Below are 5915 nucleotides of genomic sequence, written 5' to 3' on the forward strand. Positions count from 1 at the left end.
TTTCCATGAAAGAATTATTTGTTTTTTTTTTTTTCACACACGTGGCATATGTAACTTTTAATAAACCAAAAGAAAAAGTCCCAAATATACAAGTGAAAAAAATCCAAACAGTTGACACAAGCCTAACTGATAGTTACTTTATGTACAGCTGCATATGTAAGTTCATAAAAAGCTATCCTGTTTGTATGTACAAAAGTTTATACACAGGTCTGCACATAAGGGCCGGGCAGCGGTTATGGAGGCTGAGGAGAGCCAGCCCGAGGGGGTGTGGCACAAGCACAGGCTGTGGCCAGCGATGCCGGGCCTGGAGTCGGCGCGGGGCCGCCCGGCGGCAGGCGCTCCCAGCTAGGGTATGGCAAGCGCGCAGCCCCGGCCTGCATGCGAGGGCGCGCGGCGCGCGGGCGGCTCGCGGGCAGCAGGCGGGCCTGTGCTGGCTCTAGGTGGCCGACCTGTGGACTTGCTCCCTGCTCCCTGCGGCCCGCCTCCCTCCGTGCGAAAAAACTGTACACCAAGAAGCCATGGAGAAAAGTGTGGATGAAACAGAAAATGTAGATGCTTTCCTTGACCTGAAGAAACTGCCCTCCTCCAAATCGCCCCATCGCTATACGAAAGAGGAGCTCTTGGATATAAAAGAACGTCCATACTCCAAGCAGAGGCCATCATGCCTCTCTGAAAAATATGACAGTGATGGTGTCTGGGACCCTGAGAAGTGGCATGCCTCTCTCTACCCAGCCTCGGGGCGGAGCTCACCAGTGGAAAGTCTGAAAAAAGAGCCAGAATCAGATCGACCTTCTCTGGTGCGCAGAATAGCAGATCCTCGAGAGCAAGTATAAGAAGGTGACCTAGATGTTGTTCTCAGCCCACAGAGACGAAGCTTTGGAGGTGGCTGCCATGTGACAGCTGCTGTTAGCTCCCGAAGATCTGGCAGTCCATTGGAGAAAGACAGTGATGGGCTTCGCCTGCTTGGTGGACGAAGGATTGGCAGTGGAAGGATAATTTCTGCCCGGGCCTTTGAAAAGGATCACCGTCTCAGTGACCTTCAAGACTTGAGAGACCGAGACAGAGAGAGGGACTACAAGGCCAAACGTTCAAGGAGGGAGTTTGGAGATAGTAAACATGTCTTTGGTGAGCGTAGAAGAAACGATTCATACACTGAGGAAGAACCAGAATGGTTTTCAGCTGGACCCACCAGTCAGTCTGAAACCATAGAGCTGACTGGCTTTGATGATAAGATTCTAGAGGAGGAACATAAAGGGAGAAAAAGAACAAGGCGACAGACTGCCTCTGTGAAAGAAGGCATAGTGGAGTGCAATGGAGGGGTAGCTGAAGAGGACGAAGTGGAAGTCATTCTCGCGCAGGAGCCCTCTGCTGATCAGGAAGTTCCAAGGGATGCCATCCTACCTGAGCAGTCCCCAGGAGAATTTGGCTTTAATGAATTCTTTAACCTTGATAAGGTGCCATGCTTGGCTTCGATGATAGAAGATGTTCTGGGGGAAGGATCAGTCTCTGCCAGCCGCTTCAGTAGGTGGTTCTCTAACCAAAGCCGGTCAGGGAGCAGATCCAGCAGTCTTAAATCCACACCCCATGAAGAACTTGAGAGACTGGCAGGTTTGGAGCAAGCCGTCCTCTCTCCTGGACAGAACTCGGGGAATTATTTTGCTCCTATACCATCGGAAGACAATGCTGAAAATAAAGTGGACATTTTAGAAATGCTAGAGAAAGCCAAAGTAGATCTAAAACCTCTTCTTTCTAGCCTTTCTGCAAATAAAGAAAAACTTTAAGGAGAGCTCACATTCAGGGGTTGTACTTTCAGTGGAAGAGGTAGAAGCAGGGCTGAAGGGCTTGAAAGTGGACCAGCAAACGAAGAATTCAACTCCCTTCATGGCAGAACATTTAGAGGAGACCCTGAGTGCTGCGAGTAGCAACCGACAGCTCAAGAAAGATGGAGATATGACTGCTTTCAACAAGCTAGTGATCACCACGAAGGCAAGCGGGACTTTGCCTACCCAGCCCAAAGTCACTCAAAACCTTGAAAGTCACTTGTTGGCCACTGCTGAAATTCCAGGCCAGCCTGTTTCTAAAAACATCCTACAGGAACTTCTGGGTCAACCAGTTCAGAGACCACTTCTTCCAGTCTTCACAGTGGCCTTATGAGGAGCTTGGAGCCTACTGCAGCTTTATTGAGCCAAAGAGCACCCTCTCCTCCAATGTCACAGGTGTTTCGAACTCAAGCAGCCTCAGCAGACTACCTTCATCCAAGGATACCATCACCAATTGGTTTCCCATCAGGACCCCAACAACTACTTGGAGATCCAGTCCAAGGCATGCACAAGCCCATGAGTCCTGTCACAGCTCAGATGAGCCAGCTAGAATTGCAGCACGCTGCTTTGGAGGGGCTGGCCCTACCACATGACCTTGCAGTCCAGACAGCACCCTTCTACTAGCCTGGTTTTAGCAAACCACAAGTGGACAGAACCAGAGATGGGCTCAGAAACAGACAACAGCGAATGTCAAAGTCACCAGCACCCATGCACCGAGGAAATTCCTCTTCCCCAGCTCCTGCTGCCCCCATCACAAGCATGCTTTCTCCTTCCTTCACCCCTACCTCAGTGATCCGGAAGATGTATGAAAGCAGAGAGAAAACCAAGGAGTAAATAGCGCCTGGATCGGTGGTTCCTGGTGATGGTAAAGAGGATACTCAGAAGGCTAGCGAAGAGAACCTGCTGTCATCCAATCCCATACCCAATACTGATCAAGACTCTTCTCCTACGACAAATCCTAAGCTTTCGACATTACAGCAGCCTTCATGCTCCACCCCACTGTCCCAGACCAACCATTATACCAAAGAATGAGATTATCGACCTAAAGCAGCAGGGAGGAAAACACCTACCTTGGCATCCCCAGTCCCAGGAACACCTTTTCTTCGCCTTACCCATCAAGTTCCCCTTGTCCCTCATGTTCCTATTGTTCGACCTGCACACCAGCTTCACCCAGGATTAGTCCAAAGGTTGATAGCCCAAGGGGTACATCCACAGCATCTTCCAAGTTTGCTCCAAGCTGGTGTGCTTCCTCCTGGGGTAGACATGGCTCCTTTACAGGGGCTATCTGGCTCACTCCTGGGTCAACCCTTGTACCCTTTGGTCTCTGCTGCTAGTCACCCTCTCCTAAATCCTCGTCCTGGACCCCTCTGCATTTGGCAGTGATGCAGCAGCAACTACAGCGCTCAGTTCTGCATCCTCTTGTCTCTAGTTCCCAGGGCGTTCAGACTCCTCAGAATGTACCCAGCCAGTCGGGCCTGCCCCACAAGCACTCCCAGCTGGAGCATCGTACCAGCCAAAGGAGCAGCTCTCCTGTGGGCCTTGCCAAATGGTTTGGCTCAGATGTGCTACTCAGCCTCTGCCCTCCATGCCCACCAAAGTCATCAGTGTAGATGAACTGGAATATAGACAGTGAAAAGAGCAGGCTGGTTCACCCATACCTGGACCTGTGGTGGCACCCTGGTCATGACTCTCATTCCCCATCTTTGTAATGGGCTTCTACATTGGAGCACACCGTGTGAAGATGTTTAGGGGATCCACTTACCTACCATGATCTACATTATGACAGAAGGCCGTTAAATAATAGAATGAACCTACATGGTTCAAATACAAGGGACACAAGATTGTCAGTCCTTGAAGTCTTTCTTTTATAAAATATGTGAATGAAGTGTTGGTGTCTTCTAGAGGTGACACCTAAGGGTTCTGAGAAAATAAAATGTATTTGTTTTATTTTATTTCCATTTCATTAATTTCATACCTAAATTTGGTTAAATATTTTTATCTAATTTTATTATATGTTCTTTTTTTTTTTTTTTGCTTTTGTTTTAGTTTCCCAAGAACTCAAAGGGAACCATAAAACATTCATATAAAATATCTCTCTCTCTCTCTCTCTCTCTCTCTCTCTCTCTCTCTCTCTCTCACACACACACACACACACACACACACACACACACACAAGTAGTTACTCTTGTAAACATTTCTCACTTAATTATAATTATACATTGTGTCCCATCCATTTTGGTTTGTTCTCTTTTGAATTTCCATTCTAGTTTTTTTTCTTCTTGTTTGAATCTTTCATGTGATTATTATGCTGTAGTATATTGTTTAGCTTCCATGAGCTGGTATACTTTGTTTTTCATATCAAATTTATTAATTCTTTGAGGATTTCACAACATGGTGTATTGGAATCATATTCACTCTATTTCCTGAACAGTTTCTGGATCTACTCCAAGTCCCTAACAATGAATTTCAAGTTATTTTTTTAATTAATAAAGCCTAATAGCTCTTGCCCATGAATTAAAATAAATGTGCCTATGAATATGACTGAGATACTGATAGCCAGGCAGTGATTTGGTACCTTTGCTGAGACCATATTTAAAATTGGAAGAGGAGAAAGGCTTATAGAAAGGGCTGGTAATAAGGGAAGAAAAGAAACCTGTGGAATTCATTCCACTGAAACATACATATAAAAATGGTCTAGATGCAAATGATCAACACTGAACAAAGAGATTAACATCCATCACCGTAAGGCTACAATCTCATTAGGGGTATGAAATTAATTTATAAAACGCAACTCCCTGTAATTTTCTCTATCATCTCCCATGATTTTAGGAAGAAGTTTACAATACTATTCACATGAAACAAATATTCTAGACAGAGTTAAATATTTTGTACACCACTGATATATTTAATCGTCTATAGATTAATGATTGATTTGTGGGAAAATAGATATGGCCGATCCCTAGGCCTGAAATCTAATTCTAAAACCAGTAGAATTAACTCTTGCCCAAAGATTTATTAATAATTGTTCTCTCCTTTAATCTATACTATTTTTATGAGAGATCATATTGGATCTTGACATTTAATCTTCTAAATTTTAAAACTTTTATATATGTTGATTGAATATACATTTTCTCAACTACTATAACCTGAATATAGATTGTTCTCCCTATAAAACTCCCAGCTNTTCTCAACATAGCTTTTCATCTGGATCCACTCCAATTATGTCTTTCTTTAAAAAATAATCACGATTCTATTGTATATAAATTAAATTTATATTTAAAATACACTAACTTATATATGGAGGATGTAAGGTGAAATATTAGGGTTTGCTTATGTTTTCATTTCCCTAACAGCTAAGGCCTTTTAATGGTTAAGTTCAAAATTCAAGTGATAGCACATACTGGTGAGGACTTGGAGAAAGAGGAACACTCATCCATTGATAGAGGGACTGCAAACTGGTACATCACCTCTGCAAATCAGTCTGGAACTTCCTTAGAATATTGGAAATGGTTCCATCAGAAAGCACAGGTATACCACTCCTGGGCCTATGTCCAAAAGATATCCCACCATACCACAAGGATATGTGCTCCACTATGTTCACAGCAGCCTTATTTGTAATAGCCAGAAGTTCGAAACAACAACACATATGTCCCTCAATCAAAAACTGGATAGAGAAAATGTGGTTCATTTAAACATCGAAATCCTATTCATCTACTAAAAATGAGGATATCTTGAATTTGTAACCAAATCACAAAAGAACTCACATAATATGCACTCACTAATAAGTGGATATTAGCCCTGAAATCTAGAATACCCAAGATACAATTTGTAAAACCCATGCAACTCAAGAAGAAGGAAGACCAAAAAGTGGAGACTTCGCCCCTTCTTAGAATTGGGAACACAACTCCCATGGAAGGGGTTACAGAGACAAAGTTTGGAGCTGAGACGAAAGGATGGACCATCCAAAAACTGCCCCACCCAGGCGACCATCCCGTAATCATCCACCAAGCGCAGACACTATTGCACACAGCAGCAAGATTTTGCTGAAAGGACCCTGATATAGCTGCCTCTTGTGAGGCTATGCCAGTGCCTGGC

The 5915-nt window shown here is 44.3% G+C and overlaps 1 pseudogene; it reads left to right on the forward strand.

Annotated features, from left to right (window-relative positions):
- Positions 1-482: 482 nt before the first annotated feature.
- On the forward strand, positions 483-3453 carry LOC110315237 (annotated as a pseudogene).
- The last annotated feature ends 2462 nt before the right edge of the window (positions 3454-5915 follow it).

Source organism: Mus pahari, unplaced genomic scaffold (assembly GCF_900095145.1).
Source record: "Mus pahari unplaced genomic scaffold, PAHARI_EIJ_v1.1 scaffold_13504_1, whole genome shotgun sequence".
In the NCBI taxonomy this organism is placed as follows: Eukaryota; Metazoa; Chordata; class Mammalia; order Rodentia; family Muridae; genus Mus; species Mus pahari.